The sequence below is a fragment of the Rousettus aegyptiacus genome, unplaced genomic scaffold (genome assembly GCF_014176215.1).
Source record: "Rousettus aegyptiacus isolate mRouAeg1 unplaced genomic scaffold, mRouAeg1.p scaffold_m13_p_7, whole genome shotgun sequence".
Taxonomy (NCBI): Eukaryota; Metazoa; Chordata; class Mammalia; order Chiroptera; family Pteropodidae; genus Rousettus; species Rousettus aegyptiacus.
In genome coordinates, this window is record NW_023416310.1 from 81,478,452 (window position 1) to 81,496,767 (window position 18,316).

Sequence of the window (18,316 nt, forward strand, 5' to 3'; positions counted from 1 at the left end):
TTGATAGAATAAACTTCAGATTATTTTTATCTCTTCACCAAGGAAAAGATAGAACTCTCTTAGACAGTTCTTTTCTATCACAGTTTATAGTAGGTACTACAAATAAAATTATATTAAAAGTTGTACATATGGTGTTTTAAAATCACAACCTTTAAAAACTATTTGAGAAACAGTAACATCTCATTATACAATAAATAATTTTTTTGGAAGACAAACTTTGCAACTTCCTTTTAAAAAGTATTCCTAGAGGTTAGAGAGTGTGAAATTTGGAGGAGTTGACATTTTTCTTTCTCCTTTCCTCTCTCCTTCCTTCTTTCCTCTCTCCTTCCTTCTTTCCTTCCTTCCTTCCTTCCTTCCTTCCTTCCTTCCTTCCTTCCTTCCTTCCTTCCTTCCTTCCTTCCTTCCTCCCTCCCTCCCTCCCTCCCTCCCTCCCTTCCTTCCTTCCTTTTTTTTTTTTTTTTTTGAGTACTATTTAGCTCTAAGTTCCTGCTGAAACTCCTGGGCAAAAGGACTCTCCACCCTCAGAAATGTCAAGATTTTATTTTCATTTAAAATTTTGACACGTCTAGCAACATACAATCCTTTTGCAGTGATATTGAACATAGAATCCTGAATCTCATATACCTGTGTATAAGTCCTTATAAGAATCTTATATCTGGCTACATTTTGACACTTCTAGGATACTTCATACCACCTGTCTTCCCCATATTTAACCAAGTCATGGACAATAAGATAAACAACTCCTGATTTGTTAGAAAATACCTGAGAATGCAGCTAATATGCAGTTAACTTTGCTTAATTTCGATTCAACATGTAGGTTGTATATTTTGCCTATGAATTTCCAGTTCTTTGAAATAAAACTTAAAATAATGACATTTTTGATAATGTCTCTTTTAATGTTAGAAAAAAAGTACCTACCCTCTGCCCTCCTCACTTCTTCCCTCACCCCACACACACAATAAATAAAAGGGAGGTTGATATTTTTGGGGCTAAAAATGTTTTTATTTCTTAAGTCCCTTAAAAAGTATAGAGAAAAAAATAGCCATGAATCTTGGATGTTTAAAGCAAGTTTCAGTTTATATTGAATTTTAGGATTCAAAATCAATTCTTCTAAACCTGCTCTGTATTATAAACTATAAATCATTCTCCCTCACCCATGCAAATGTTGCCAATCAGTCACGACACTGCACCACCTCTAGAACGCTTACAGTCCTTTTGAATAGTCCTCTAGGAAGCTCCTGCAGTGTTAGACCTGACACATGAGATAAAGTCTGTTTTGCCAATTCCTAAGGCATAGGCATAGGAAGAGGTGGTTTTTTTTTTTTTTTTGAGTGTGTGGAAGTATAAAAATAAAGGTAATTGTTAAAAATGCAAATTATATAAGTAAAAGAGTTATATAAGGAGCTGTAAAGATAAATTATAGGTTTGATACAATATGACTAACAACTTCCTTGGGTGTCACTGAGAAGCTGTGAAATACTTTGCCTACTTCTATTCTAGATTGTTAAGAATAGAAGATATTTTAGACAATATTAGTCTAATGCTCATCAATTCAAAAGAGGAAAAAAAACTGGAACACCTAAATGACTTGCACAGTGTCATAAAACCAGTGGATAGCAAATTTGACTCCAACACCCAAGTATACAGAATTAATTGCAATATTTCTATTCTGTCCATTTTCCTGTAGCCTGGTCTACATGACCTTCTTCACTCCTTGACCTCTTTCCCCCTTGAGTACACAAACTAGAAAAACTCAAGAATGAAATGGACATCAAGATAGATCTCTAATGGGAATATTGCCCAGACTATACTAATTCACATACAGCTGTATGATTTTTGTCTTATCTGTTCTCTGCACTTCCTGACCACTAGACAAACATAGACCAAGCTCATGACCTAAACAATTCACAGAAGGATTTAGTTTGTGTTGATGTGATATTTTCAAAACGTTTTCAAAAAACTTTTTAAAAATTGGGGGTGACTCTGTACCCGCATTCTCAGAAGCAGTTACAAGGTGGGATTGAGGAATGGCTAACACCTTTGGCGAGACCTGAGTTTTCACTTTGGTAGGGTACAGACCCTGTCTTCTTGACTCTGACACCAATATTGAACGTCCTTTGCCATTATGATATTTATTCAGTATATAAATTTATATCTTCCTTGTATCTCTATTAGAAGCTGGATAACCAAGCCATAGATCAAGATGGCCATGTGATTCTTCTCCAACTGGACCCACTTTCCTTCATGACTTTACCTTTCTAGACCCTGAAAACTTCTGAGTTTTCGATGCTTGGCCAGACTGCATCATACCAGCATGGTATCAGTGTACATTAGAAATTACATTTAAAAGAATAACACTACACAATCTTTCTTAAAATATCCATATACAAGTAAATAAGAAACAACAAGATAGATTAGCCATTTTCTTTACTCCTATTATTGATGTCAGGTACATAATTATTTTATGTATACCATTTGGTCATAAGAAATGTCTAAAAATACCTTTCCTTTTAAAATTCAATATTTAGTATAAATTTGTCAATCTTCCTAACACTGCAAAATGTCAAGAGATTTAGAGACAAATGGCAAAATGGTTTCTCAGCATTAGATGAATCCTACAGCCCCAAAATTACAACTGCAGTTAAGCCTGTGATAATTGGTGAAGCAATTTTTTTTTCAGCGATAGAGAAGATTCTTTACTAAGTTATTTTGTCATTCATCAGAGAGACCCAGCAGGCTGTGCTATGGACATCAGATACTTTCTCAACTGAGCCTGTTCACTATGAACATTTTCATGTGAATTCTAGACAACTTTAACAAGTCATAATTTGATATCCTGGCTATGGTTTAATAAAAACAAAAAGAACAACTCTTCTCTTCCTAGTTTCTGACTTTGGTATTTAAGTGGCCTTTATTTCCAAGGAAATAATCTTATTAGGTGACTTTTTTTTGATATTGTTAAGATCCAAAGATTATACCTTTACTTTCAACTATGAAGAAAGCTATAAGAAATGTTCAGCACCTCTCTTTACCCCTTTTAATAAATAATAGTGGAGCTTATTTCCTTATTCAGTCATCCAGTCTTTACTGTGACACATTTGACCTTAAAAAAAATTTTTTTTTGTTATTGTGACATTGGTTAATGAAATCCAGTAAGTTTCAGGTGTACAATTTAGCAGCAAGGCATATATATATTGCATTGTGTACATTTGACCTTTAGTGTAAATCTTTCTCTGCTAAAGATTTCTGATATGAATTTTATTAAAAAAAATAACAATACTGTAATTGTCAAGAAAGAGGCCACCAGAAGTGTTTTTTTTTTTTTAATTTAGCCAGTGAAGTATGAGGATACTACCAATAGATACAGGATATAGCCTCTCAACCCATTTGGAGCAAAGATAAAAAGATGGCACACATTTTCCTATTTTCTTATTGCTGTTTCTTTTTTTTCTACTCAGCGAGTGGGGAAAAACCAGGAATGATCATGCATTTTTCAGTATCTCTTTGGATCCTGTCATCAGCTGTCCTTGGCAGGTTACAGACGGTTCTTGTTAAGAGGCACAGTCCAGAAGTTCTTTGGTTTCCCTGTACGGTATGGAATGCAAAGGAGAACGCTGTAAGGCAGACTGCTGGGTGAGGGATTTTTTTGTTATTGCCACTGCCACCCTTTCTGTGCGCTGGTTTTACTTTTTTCACCGTTTTATTTGTCCTTTACTCCACAATCTTTTATTGTTTGCAACTTAGCCATCTTCTTTGTTCCATACGGAATTATCAATTCATTATGGGTTTGAATCTTAGCCCCTCTATTTATAACTATGTGACTTAATAGTAAATAGTTTATTTTCTCTGAGTTTCTGATTTCTCATTTGAAAATAAGAAGGATAATGCCTATATCAATTCTAATAGGTTATATAATTTTAAAAAGAGTCTTTTAATGGATTTCCTGAAATTAAGAGGTTTGAGGATTGCTAAGTACTGAGGAAATATTCTCACTCCTGTGAAAGAATTGTACCTGTAAGGAAGGTGTACTTTCTTCAATTTCATTTTTGAAAGTATTTGGGTCAGTTGAGATATAGTTCTATAACTTTCTGCTCAGCCCAAAACCACCTTTAATAAGAAATCTGGTCAGTATGATGTTTTCAGAACTAGAATAAAAATGGGATGACCCAAGGACATGAAATAAATGCCCTGGGAATTTCAGCACTGTTTTCCGACTTCATTTATTTCTCAATCTCTTGTACCTTAGAGAATACTCCCCTCCCCCAAAAGGCACAAATTTTATAAGAAACATTGGAAGAGATGAGTAGTTAGAACAGATGAGAAACTCTATATCAATTAACTAAATTGTCATGGTGATCAAGTATGAACTGTACTTACTCTTATCTATTTTGTTTGTATGGTCTTAATTTTTGAGCCAACATTTAAAAATTTTACATAAATATTTGTATTTTTGGCTAGTCTTAAAAATCAGATTTTGATTTACCTTCTGAGACTGGCATGTGTTGATTTCCACTTTTAACATAAAAGCTGTCGCAGTCAGAGGTGCTCAATAGATATTTGGTAAATACATTGGTTAAATATATTGAATGATTGTGCTAAGCAAAGATATGTATTGTGATTAAGTGAGAGATGCTGATGAGCCTTTAGAATGCCAACAGGGGATACAAGAAAAAGAAAGTAGCTTTGCAAAATGATTCATATGAACCAATCTCTATTTCGGTTGAGATGTGCCTACTTTGCGGAGATCGCCATACTGATTGGGTGGTGAACACAATGCATTATACATGTACACTTGAAACCTATATAATTTTAATAGTGAGTGTCACCCCAATACATTTAATAAAAAAAGAAAATACTTTAAAAAATGCCTACTGGACAGCCTCGAAGATTTTTCTTCCCAAAGCATTATGTGGGAACAACATAAGCTCCTATAGTCCATCATCTTTGTCTTCCCACTCTCTTCTCAAATTGCCTTCTTATAATTTCAAGTGGCAAACGGTTAATCACATCCAATGATATCTTCTGAACTCTTATGCCCTTTCACTTTTTGTAAAATTTTATCCTTTTTATCTTCCTATTTGGATTTTCTTCCCCCTGGGATTTTGATAATTTTATTGAAGATTTACTTTGTCCAGGCAGTATTCTTTCTAGACATTGATAACTTAATTACTTTTTATGAAAACCTCATGAAAGAAATATTTACTATTCCTATTTTAAAGAAGGGAAATTTGCCCACAGACACTCAAATAGCACATGGGGGAGAAAGAGAATCTGACTGCAGGAGCCCAGTCCAGAGCCCACGTTCTCACTGCTGTCGCAAACACGATGGCCAGGATCTTCTCTGACTACCTTTCTGTGGCCTTCTGTCAGCGTGGCGGGCTGTTTCTACTCTCACTATCTGTCTCTCCCCTTAAAGATGATGGTAGCAGCTACACAAAAATTAGCGATTGCCTTCATTCCATTTACTCCTTCCGAATTAGTGCTACTTGATCACATCCCATGAATTTTGAAATAAGGAGTTATTCTTACTTTCTTACTGTTTTTTTTTTTTTTTTTTTACCTTTTGCTTCAGAATAAGTTTAGGAAACTACTTTTTATATATTTGAGGGGCTGTATATAGTTTTTATTTTTGATTTCTATTGCTTTTCTTTGATTTCTCTTTTTCTTTTGATTTGTGTTAGATATGGTTACTGAATGGAATTTACAGTTTTTCCATTTTAAAGAATTTAAGTATTTCCCGTGACCAAATATATGATCAAAATTTGAGTAATTTTTTATACTTAAAAAGAAAATACAAATTTTTTAAGAATGCTATATTTAATTCAGTTCTTACTAATTTTCTTTTATTCAGCTCTCTTAAATCATTTTTGATTATTTTATTCACATAAAAAATAAGAGTTATGTTAAAACACCTAGGTACTTAAATGCTTATCTGTCCCTACATACCCAGATATTTTAACCCTACATATTTTGTTTCTATGATAGTAAGCCAAAGATAAATCAGTTATATATTCACTGTATGTAGTTATATACTTCAGCATTACAAAATAGCTCTACTTTACACAATATTAATTTTAACTGTTATTTCAACTTAAACATAATATAGTAATCCATGAATATTTAATTGTGGGTATTACATATTATTTAATCCTGACAGGAAGCCTCAAATGTCTGACATATTGTTGGTACTGTAATATTTGTTGCATATATAAATGAATAAAAATTAGCTTGCTGGGTTAGTCACATGATTCCTCCAGTCTATTGTTTCACCCAAGGACAGGCACAAGGACAAACATAGAAATATGTCTCTCCAAAGTACACTTTGAAAACATCCCTGAGAAAACCCATGGTTTTTTATGAGATTATCTTAACTTTTCAAAAGTCAATATGTTGGGTCAATATTTGTTCTATTTTTGCAAACAATTTTTCTTTGAAGTATAAATTATTTTCTTAATTTAGTTAGCTTAAGGTGTTAGAATATTAAGTCTTGGTTTATAATTAGTGTTCAAAAATGTCCAGTATAACAGTATTGTCCCAAGTGGGCAGCAAGGTCATATATGTATTGAACTTTATTTCTTCACATTCACAATATGTTTTACTAAGTATTTTTTATTTCTTTAATCAGTGATTCCCTCATGTGTAATGTTCTTTGTTTAAAAACTTATTTAGTATCATTCTAACAATCAGATATACCTTATTGCATAAACTTGGGAATATTCCTTATTGCTCACCTTGATCAAGATATAATTGGTATCCCTGGATATCACTGTCAACTGATGAGGTAGATCTTTAAAGACACTTTTTACCTCATTTTCAAAAGAAAATGAAAAATATTTTACGATATTGTCCCTTTGAGGTTTTTTATATTATGTGTGTGCTTTTTTCCTAATGCATTTTATTTGAAATCAAATATTAATATTGTTGTATATAAATGGCTTTGACTTAAAATATAAGATTACAGTTTTCTAGCAAATTTAAATACATGTTAAAATAAAAGTCCCCCTCACACATACTTATAATGGAACCATTGACTACCACACCTGTAATTACTTTTATACCCGTAGACACTTGAAGTTCATTCCATTTAATCCAGGGGTTGACATATCTATTTTACCAGTCAAGACTAGATCAGAATTATCACCTCAGACTGATGAGGTTATGGATACACTCGAGTAGTGAGAGTTTTAGTGGATGTGAGATTTGCGTGGGCTTTCAAGATCCTTCTCCTTTAGTTCAATTGCCTGCCACAGCTTATCTTTATTTCCTATTTCAGTGCTTTTCTAAATCGCACAAGGCTCAACATTTAAATGAGTTCCAATTTATTTCTAGTACTTTCCTTTCTAAAACTGATATTTGTTCATATTACTTTGTTTGCTTTTAATAGTAGGAATATGGAGTAGAATTTTCAGTTCTTTTAAATAATCGTGGGTATTGTTCTTTTACACTATATCAAACTCAACAAGTGATAATTTCTTAAAGATTAGCTGCAATATTGAATTTGAAGTCATACAAGTTAACTTTTTATACTCTTTTACATTGGTCTGCCTATTACTCTTTTCCTCATTGTTATTGAAGTAATTCACATATAACGTATTAGTTTAAGGTATACAATATAATGATTCAATATATGTGTATATTGCAAAATGATTATCATACCATGATAAGTTGACTCAAAATTCATCAGCTTACATACTTACAATTTTTTTTTCTCAAAAAGAGAATGCTTTGGCAATTTTCAAACATATAATACAGTATTATTAACTTTAGTCACCATGCTGTACATTATATTCCCTATCCTTTGCCTCTGGCAACTGCCCATCTGTTCTCTGTTTCTGTGAGTTTGTTTGTATTTTTTTTAGATTCCACATATAAGCGAGATCATACAGTATTTGTTTTTCTCTGTCTTTTTTCACTTCCAATTGTTTTTAAGTGTCATTACATAACTTTACTTATGGAGTTTCAGGATAGCTCGGCCCTTGCTTGGTTTGCTTAAACAAGAAACTTCTGGTCAGTCTGGTTCCCTGCGGCTCCATTTTTTTGTGTACATTCATTAATGATTATGAACTACAGCGTTGGATGTTATAGGGGTCTCCACACTCCTCTCCGTACTGCCCATCTGTTGGCACAGAATCTAAATTTTATTTTATATCTGCGGAAGCATATCTTTAAAATTCCTGCAGACATAGTTATCACTTTTTTCTTGATAAAGTGTATTCAGGGTGGACTCAAAGTTGTGATCCAATGCTAACAATCCACATATTTTTCACAAGGACCAAATTAATTTGAGAAAGGAATATAATCATATTTAGGCCAAATATAATAGTTCAAATGCAATTTTAATGAAAAGGAACTGTGGCCTAACTTTTCTCTTGACTCGGGGAATTGAACTATGGAGTGAGTTTGAAGAGTGATAAAATCTTTTCTGTCTGTCTGTCTCTCTCTCTCTATATATATATATACACACACATATATATATACACACACATATATATGTATGTATACATGTATATGTATATATATGTATATGATATACTTTTATTTATTTGATGGATAGCTATATGTACTTATCTATCTACATGTATATCTAGATATATACACTTAGTTAACATTAAAACATATATATATGTGTGTATACATATATATGTAAAAATTTTAATAACTTTCATGGAATGAGTTTGGTTAAGTAATCCATCCAGCAAGTAGAGTCTGTGTTTTGGAGTATTGTGGCGTTGAACAACAACTTTTTCCATTTGCAATCTTTATTATTAAATTCTGATATCTCTTGCATTTACTCTTTTCCTTAGCTATAAAAGGGACATTTTAATGTCTGCCTTGCTTTAGTTTCAATTATGGCCCATGAAAGGTAGAATTATGTTTATAGCAAATGCTCAATAGATGTTGTTCTTATTATTCATATTATTTTGACATTTTGGAATGCCCCTAGAACATAGAATATAATTAAATTTCTCTTCTTCCTCTCAGCTTTCTTGGTCTTTAAGCCAGTTTCATCTCAAAATACTCTGACCTCTGTCACTTTGAGTGACAGTTTAATCAAAGATTTGCTCTTTGTAAAATGGAGGTAAATTATCACATTTTCTTTTTTCCACTCTTAATTTCACCCCAAATTTGTAGCTGAGAGTGGAATAATGTTCCCAGGGTGATGTTCTCAGTTTTTACTCAGCGAAACTGAATATTCAAACATTCGCATTTGTTATGGTCAGTTCTTGTCTTAGATTTGTCGATCATTTCTGTCTACAGAATCATCTCACTCAGCATTGTTTGATCTCTTACTATGGCTCATTGGAAATTATCTACCAGTGTCCTGTTTCATCTATATTTAAGGAATAAAACTGTCCTGGAAGAACTCTCCTCACAAGCCCTTGTGTTCCTATCATTTGTCTAAAAACTGTTCAGCCATTCCCCTAGGGGGAAAGGATTCTAGTTCTGTTTTTAGTGTCTTAAAGTGACACTAATAGAATGAGAGCCCCGCAGCGCAGACACCCACTGTTTCCGTTTTCCCCTCAATGTTATGTTTAGACATGTAATGTCTGTAAAATTGCCGGATCAGAGAAAGACATCACAAAAAGTATTTAAGCTGATATTCATAAATAGGCTGAAATTTCAGATAATCCTTTAAAATTTATAATATATGACAAAAAATTGAGTTCCAATTTTTAACAGTTCGTTATGGCTAAACTATGCATGCTAGATGATATGTTAAACTTGAAACCATGGATACCTCGTTAATGCGCCTTTGTAATAGAACAAATAGAAATATGCTGCACTGTTCTCTAAATCTGAGCCATTAAAGACTGTGAAAGATTGACAGGAAATGTGCAGGTCACCATGTTTGTGTGTTGTCATATAAGCCAGGACTGTCATGCTACAGCCATCTTTAGATCTGTATTATGTAAAACCTAGAAAAAACCAAGGTATAATACTCAAAAAATAAGTATAAAAACCCTATCTTTTAAGTGCTATAAATAAAGTCAACTTTATAATATCCATATCTAGTAAAGCCCTTGCTACTCAGATTATGAGATCTTAGAAGCAATATGGAAACTCAGTTTCTAGATATTTCTATTTAAATAGGCCACTTAGGCTTTTTCCATATACTGGACATAGAAAGGCCTATCTCTACAATAAAGTGCTCTTATAAATTCATATAACAAGAACTTAATAGCACCTAAATGACTGTTAAGAGAATTATTATTCACATTTTAATAGCTAAAGGCATCATTGATTTCAGATGGGAACATTTTTAAAGCTGTTATCCAATGCTTTATGCTCATATCATCTCATACTGTCCTTTTGTTTGGGGAGGTGGGGTTAAGGTAACATTTTTATTCTGTGTAGGAGGAAATTTGCTGTGGTTCACTTATAATGGACCAAGAAACATCTGCAATATGGTGTAGCTAGATTAGTAAACCTGTAATTTAGGACCGAAAATATCTATTGCATTTTTCTCCTCTTGCACTTTTTACTTTCCTTTCTCAATAGTTTCTTACTCATTATATTTAATTTAGGCAAGGTTACAGCCACTGCAGGGTGGAATAAACTGCTATCTTCAGAGATAGCATTCCAGGATGAACTTGTTTCCTCTCTTCTGAGTTATTTACGTTTAAATAATATTTTGTCCTCCAGAAAGATTTCAAATGCATGCAAAGATAATTAGGAGTTATATATATTCTTTTTTCTCTTCAAACTTTATCATTCAGAGGTTTAAACTAAACCATTTTTAAGTGCTTTGGGCTAAAACACAGCTTTTAAATGTAGTCAAACAACACAGAGACAATAAAGATCTTTTAGCTTAAGCTAGCAAAACATAAGTGAGAGATATTGCTATGTATGATTAGGAGTATGTCCTATTAAAAGAACAACAGTGTAAGAGAGAGAGAGAGAGAGAGAGAGAGAGAGAGAGAGAGAGAGAGAGAGAGAGATAAACATACTAAAAAAAGAAGAATTAAATGATTGAGTAAAGTCATATGAAAAAGTAAAACATAATCAGACTGGAAATCAGGAGACTTAAAATTTCAGCCTTACACTGGTCAGTTTTTCTCTTTTGGCCTCAGTTTCCTCATGTGCGAAAGCCCGGATTAGACAATTTTGTTGGCTGTCTAGCTTCATTTCTGTGATAGCGAAAGGTAGCCAGTGGTGAAAAGAATGGATACCCTGAACCATTTATGTTCTTAGAGAAAAAAAAAAAATGTCATTGAGAAAAAACAATTTTCGAGAAAAGAAGTATTGACCATTAACCATTCCATTTTTGTATGTAATCTTAATATAGCATACAGAATAAGAACTTTCATATGTGCTAAATTTTAGGACAGTGGTTGTCAAAGCGGGATCCACAGACCCTGGGGAACCCTGGGATTCTTTCAGGTATCCACGAGGTCAACATTACTTTATAATAATACCTGGACATTATTTTCTATTTTGGTGTTTGAAATTTGCCATAATGATACAAAAACAATAGCCAGTAAAATTACTGGTACCTCAGTACAAATCAATGCAGTAGCAGCGAATTGTACTAGTAGTTGTATGCTTAACTACTGTGCACTGACTATCCACCTTAGAAAACTATAAAAAGAAGAGCAAATTAAATCCAAAGTAAGCAGAAGAAAAGAAATATTTGAATAAAAATGAATAAAATTGAAAACAGAAAATCAATAGAGAAAAATCAATGGAACTAAAGGCTGGGACTTTGAAAAGACCAAGCAAATCGATAAGCCTCCAGCCAGGGTAACTGTTAGAGATAGATCAAACCCTCACAAACAAAGGCTACAAGGGGTCTTCAGTACTTTTAAAGGGTGGAAAGGGATTGTGAGACCAAAAAACTTGAAATCAGCTCTTCTCTGTGGCTTCCTAAAAATTATTAGCAGCACATCCAATTTTTTTTTCCTGGATGTGCCTTTTTTGTAATAAAAGTTTATTGCTGTGTTTTTTCTCACAACAGTATTTGAGAGAAAAACCATCTTTTTGAATAACTCTCTGTCAGAGTCCTGGAGCTGCACAGAGGCCATTGTTTTAGGTTTGAGGAAGATGGGCCATGCTACTGTGCCTCTGATCTTAGAAAAGATTTTTGGGGCACCTAGCATCTCTGATTCTTCTTTCAGTTTATTTGTATTTTTTTCAGCTTCCTTTAAAATCATAAAAGTACCCTGAAGGTTTTTAATAGAGTTATATACAGTGAAAATGGTTAATGCAAGGTAGTATTTTGGGAGGTAGAAATTATTTCCTTTTGTCTTTAGCAATTCAAAGAAAGTTCAAGGAAGCCCTACACAGAAAGTATATGAGTCACTGGATGAGTTTGCTCAGCCATCAGCTTATCTTAGCTCCTGAATAACATTGAAACAATAATAAAAGGTAAATTCAACCAGTGGAAATAGCTGTAACATATTGTGTAAATGAAGCATAACATATGCATTATTATAGCTAACTACATGTGAAATGCACTTAGGCCAGACCTTATTGCTGATTTGCCAAATTATACTGCAAAACTAAGTGAAAGCCAGTAGACAGACTGCTCTGAGCGGGGCAGGATGCAAGGAAGGGATGGTAATTTGTGATATGTATGTCATTCCTTACCTCCTGAGAGTAAATTCTGGTTGGGGGTACATCACAAATTATAAACTTGTCCTATTGGCAGCGGAAGCCTCATTTGTTAGTTTCTCTCTGCCTCTTTTGTCTTTGCAGAATACTTATGAGATGCTAAATTAAACAGCACTGGCTGTTTCCTTGATGGAGCTAGAACAATCCCTCATGAATATTTTCAGTGTAACTGGGCAAGTAGATAAAAAGCCAATGTACAGTATTCACGGAGCACTTCCGAATGGCAGGCTCCAAAGCAGGCTCTGTGGGGAAGATTGTAAGAACCCAGAAGGAACTAGTGCCTCCCCTGCAGGGGCTTGCAGTGAAGTGAGGCGTCCGTGGCACAGCAAAGCGTTAGAAAGTGCGGAATTCATAAATTCTTTTAGAGTACACGCAATCAGAGGGGAGCCACAGAGCAGTCATTGGTTAGCCCAGATATAACAAAGACCGGAATGACATGCTTTTTAAAAAGCCTTTTTAAAAATTATGGAAAACTTTAAATATACAAAAAAATTCAGATAATAATATGATAGCCTCTTCCGTTATCATTGTGCATATTTAAAAATGTTAATATGGGGCTTTATTTTCTTCAAAATCTTGTCCCTTCCTGAGCACGTGTTCTTGGTTCTTCTGTAAAAATAAGCTCATAGAGTATGTGATAATACCATATAAATCTCGGCCCCAAACCTGCTTCTCTTCAACTCTTTCCCATCTCTGAGTGTGACACCTTCATCCAATAGATTCTAGTTATCCAAGCAAAACATAGATTCCTTTTTAACATCTCTTTCTCTCTCTCCTCATATCCAGTCCTGTCCAAGTCCTGGCGATTTTATTGCTAAAATATCTCCCAGGTTCAGCGACTTATTTTCAGCTATACTAAAACTATGGCCTACAATAGTTAAATTGCCATTGTGTTTCATTGGACTGCTACATTAACCTGCAGACTGGTTTAATGCTGTACATACTTCTCCCTCCAAACTATTCTTTACAGTGTAGCCAGAGTTATCTTTGTGAATGACACATTTGATCCTAAAATCATTCACTGGCTTTCCATTACACTTCAGATGAACATAAACTCTTTATTGTTGATTTTAAGACCCTTCAACATCTTACTTTTTTAGGATCACCTTGCGTCACACTGGATCTCAAGGTTGTTCAGTGTAGTTGTTATGTTATGCCCTGCACAACGCCAGGAAACGCTTGACAAATTTTAGTGCATGTAAAGAAGCCCCATAGCTTCTGCGGTATAATTAACACATCCACATGAACCATGTGCGGCAACACTGCTCCTACCTCTTTTTGCTATTCAGCTCCTGGCCTTGTTTTATGTTCACAAATGTATAGTTCTCTTTCTATCTTAGGATGTTTTACTCTTTTATTTTTCCTTCCTGGAATGTTCTGTCATCAATTCTATCAATGAACTAAAAACCGTCTTTCAAATATCCGATCAGTCTGTAGACCTTCAATTGGGTCAAGTATCCTTATTATATGTAGTTATAGGTCCATATAGCTCTCCTATATATCATGTAACTATTTGACTAATTGTCACTCTCACAGAATGTGAAAGGTGAGGTATATGTACAATTAGCTCATCCTTATGTTAGAAGCAGGTAGGACATAGAGGGAGACTATTAAATATTGTCAGTGGATAAATTTATAATGTTTGGAACTTTTTTTACTTGAGTCTACATTATGTATACTCTTCCACAGTATGCTTTTGCTAGTTGCATATAATTTACAGTATACATATCCCGCGGCTAGCTAATTTCATGTTAGACACATTCATTGTTTCCAATTTGCCAGTATTGTTCATATTGTCTCATGTTATCTTATTAGTTACAAACTAGAGTGGGAGAGAGGAATAGATATCCTGGATTTATGTAAAAATGAGATTGCAACAAAAGGAATAAAATACCTAGGAATAATTCTAACAAAACATGTGAAGGACCTATATAATGAAAACTATAAGACTCTATTAAAAGAAATCGAAGAAGATACAAAGAAATGGAGAGATATTCCATGTTTGAATCGGAAGATTCAATATAGTTAAAATGACCGTATTACCTAAAGCATTGTACAGACATAATACAATGCCCATCAAAATCCCATCAGTTTTCGTTTTTAGGCAAGGCAACATTTGGTCGACTTCACAGATTACAAGGACCTTGTCAGTTTACAATCCCTTGTTTTTTATTTTTTATTTTATTTATTTATTTATTTATTTATTTATTTATTTATTTACTTTTTTATTTATTTATTTACACCTACAATGCCTGGTCTTTCTAGGTGGCCTCCCATCCAAGTACTAACCAGGCCCGACCCTGCTTAGCTTCTGAAATAAGACAGTATCAGGCTTGTTCAGGGTAGGATAGCCATAGATCCATCAGCATTTTTTAAAGAAATAGAACAAAAACCAATCAGATTTGTATGGAAGCACAAAAGACTTTGTATTGCCAAAACCATCCTAAGAAAAAAAGAACAAGGCTGGAGGCATTACTTCGCCTGACTTCAAATTATACTACAAAGCAACAGTAATCAAAATGGTATGGCATTGAGAGAAAGTTTTTTTAGATGAAGAAATGTGTGTTAAAAGGCATAATTAGGAGAGAACAAGAGGTTAGCAGGGACCTGAGCTTGACAGAGTCAGAAACAGCTTTAACATGTAATCCAAATAAGTTTCTTATTAAGAAGAAGTAAGGAAAAAAATTACTGTTAGTGAAAAGCCTCTAAGTTACTATGAAGTGTTTGGCTTCTACTGTGTTGCTAAGTTAAACTAAACTACTTGATATGAGATGAATATAATGTGTTTAGAAATCCCTACTTTAATTAAACAATGGTATTTTTTAAATCTTTTTTCTTTTTGTTTTACTTTATTATGTAATGTCATCTTGATTTTTCACCTCTAATTTTGTATTATGTTCAATATAAGTTTATAAAGGCATAATGAGAAGATCAAAGGAGCAACTGTAGCAGATATTGACAATATAGAAATGAAGTGTGCTATTCTATCAGACCTTGATCAAAATTTGGCTGTGATCAGACTTTCGCTGTAATGGGCATATGACTGTGAAGAACTTGTGACATTATCAGCATGCTGTGGCACAAGGATTGAGAACCACTACCTATGTGACCTTGAGCCAATTGGTTAACCTCCTCATATGGTCCAGTTCTTCATTGTAAGGTAGGATAATAATACTACCTACTTTAAGGTATTTCTCTGAAGATTAAATGATATTATATATGTAAAGAGTTTAGGGCAGTACCTGGCCCATGTAAGTAGCATGTAAGTGTGTATAAAATACACAAAATAAAATTTAATAAATGCATCCCGTTAACCAGGAAGTGAAATGTGCCTCTGCCTTAGTTCCTCTCCATTCTCTCCATTGTCTGTGAGGATTAGAAACAGACTTGAGGATGTGTTTAGTTTAACACTCTCACATTAAATGGAAGGAAACGGAGCGGAGGAAGCGGGCAGTGTTTCAGCCAGAATTAGACCTGGGGTTTTTCTCATGCTTGTCCATCGCTCTTTCTTGTATTTCATTCTGCCATGATTTCTGTTCACTCATGTTTTACGTACATACATCCTCAGGAAAACAGAAGCTACCTCTGTGCGCAGGTTACTTTGTAAAGAGCTGTAAACTCTCTTTCCTAGTAGTATAGTTACTGTGTCACATCACTCGTGCACCAGGGTCTGCACTTGGGATTTGTTTGGTAAGAAGTGCGTGTTTTCAGAGCCAAAGCACTGTGTTTACCTTAGCAAGCAGTTCTCATAGTGGTGTTTTTGGTTAAAGTCTTAATTAGCCTTCTATAGCTAATGAGCTTGTGGGTTATAAATCTACTCATTATTATGAATAATGGGGCCAGGGCTTAAAATTTGCCAGTTTTGCACTGACATAATTATTTATGAAAAGGCCTTGCCCCAGAAATGGAAATCATAATAATTAGTTATAATCTTTCTGTGGCTTATGCATTTTTTTTTCCTAGGGAAACAGATGTCTAGAGGGTAGTAATTACTAGTAGTGGAAAGTTTCCTGCCTAGACAGATCAGAAAGTCAGGAAGCTATACCCTGGAACTTTTAGCCACCACTTAGCCACATGCCTTTAGAAAAAGGGCATTCACCAGAAGCTTTCTGTCTGTTAATGGTAGGTTTACACTACATCATGTCACCAGCTGAGGCCCCTCAGAGCTTGTTTCCTTAGAAAATAATGGATACTTTTCAGTGCTTTTCAAAATAGTTAAATAGATATAACAAACTCATTTCCAAAACTTCGTTGGCTTGGTCAAAACTGGACCGTGAGTAATGTTATATCAGGAAAAGAATGTGGAAATAACCCCTTTTAGTCAAGACACAGATCGTCACAGTAAAGCATGGGCTGGCCCAAGACTCCTGCAGCTAGTGGCATGTCTGGGCACAAACCGAAACACAAGTACTCAGTTCCTTAGTCTGAATCAAAATGACTTCTATTCAGTTTTCTTGAATTAAACAGTATAAAAGGCATTCATTCAACTCGATGAAAATTTTAATTTTAAAAATCCCAGTACTAAGATGAAAAGATATCGCTGGTGTTCTTTATGGCTGAAGATGGCTTTTCTGGATTTTAATACATTGATGCAATTAATTAAAATTGGGGAAATCTTTAGAGACTGTTCGTCTCAATTAATTTGGTCTACATGCTAGGCCAGACTCCTCAGTTTAGATGAGGACACCACGGTGGGGTGACAGGCTGTGTGAGGTGCAGTGTGAGACCCCTTCTTAGTGGCAGAGCCGGAACTGGGGCACAGAGCTCCTGGCCTGTAGTTCGGTGTGCTTCCAGCCACACCTCAAAGCCATCAGGCTCTTTATGGCCAGTCAGAACGTTCGTCCTGCCTGCTAATCCACCTCACTTCTTTCATCCCTCCCTAGCACCTGCATTTCTCCCCCTACGGCCCAGCTGAGGAAGGATGAACTTGCAGTTTTACAGGAACATTTTCAAATATTAACATTGCCCATAAAAAAAAAGAGATGCGTAAATACATAGGTATGCCTGCTTCTTAATAACGTTCTAAACGTTCATCTTGTTGTAGCTTAATGGTTATGAGTATGGATCCTGACAGCTGACTGCTTAGGTTCAAATCCTGCTGACCTCACTTATAATCTATGTTAGCTTGAGCAAGCAACTCTCTGCTTTAGTGTTCTCGTCTGAAAAAGAAGCTGAGGTTATTAATCATAAATACTTCATAGGTTTTGGTGAACATTTAAACTGATACTTATAAAGCCGTGAGGAAGGTGCCTGTTATACAGTAAGCCCTTAGTAAGTGGTGGCTGTTATTTATTTTTTTATAGTATTAAGCAGAAACGTCAATGTATATAACAACGTGGATTATAAATGTACTAAGCTTCTAGGTGCCATACATAAATAAGTCCTTATATTAATTAGAGTCATCACAACAACCCAAAATTGGACATTCTAACAATTTTATAGACAAGAGCACCAGGATGGTTATGTACCTTGCTGAAAGCCATACAGCTAGTCACTGATGGTAGCTTTCTAACATAACTCAGATTCTTGAATCTCATTTTTCACCCATCAATTCAGATAGATTCCAGAGGCCAGCAGTCATCCTCTAAGTTTTCTAACTGCAAACCTTTGAAAGGATTTTTTTTTCCTCTTAAAAGAAAAAAAAAAAAGGAAATCATAATTGATTGACAATAACGCTTCATCTGGAGTTTTTTAGGGGCTTAGG

At 34.5% G+C, this 18,316-nt stretch overlaps 1 pseudogene; it reads right to left on the bottom strand.

Moving 5' to 3' along the window:
• Nucleotides 1-14,852: 14,852 nt before the first annotated feature.
• Nucleotides 14,853-14,971, bottom strand: LOC118605773 (annotated as a pseudogene).
• Nucleotides 14,972-18,316: the final 3,345 nt, after the last annotated feature.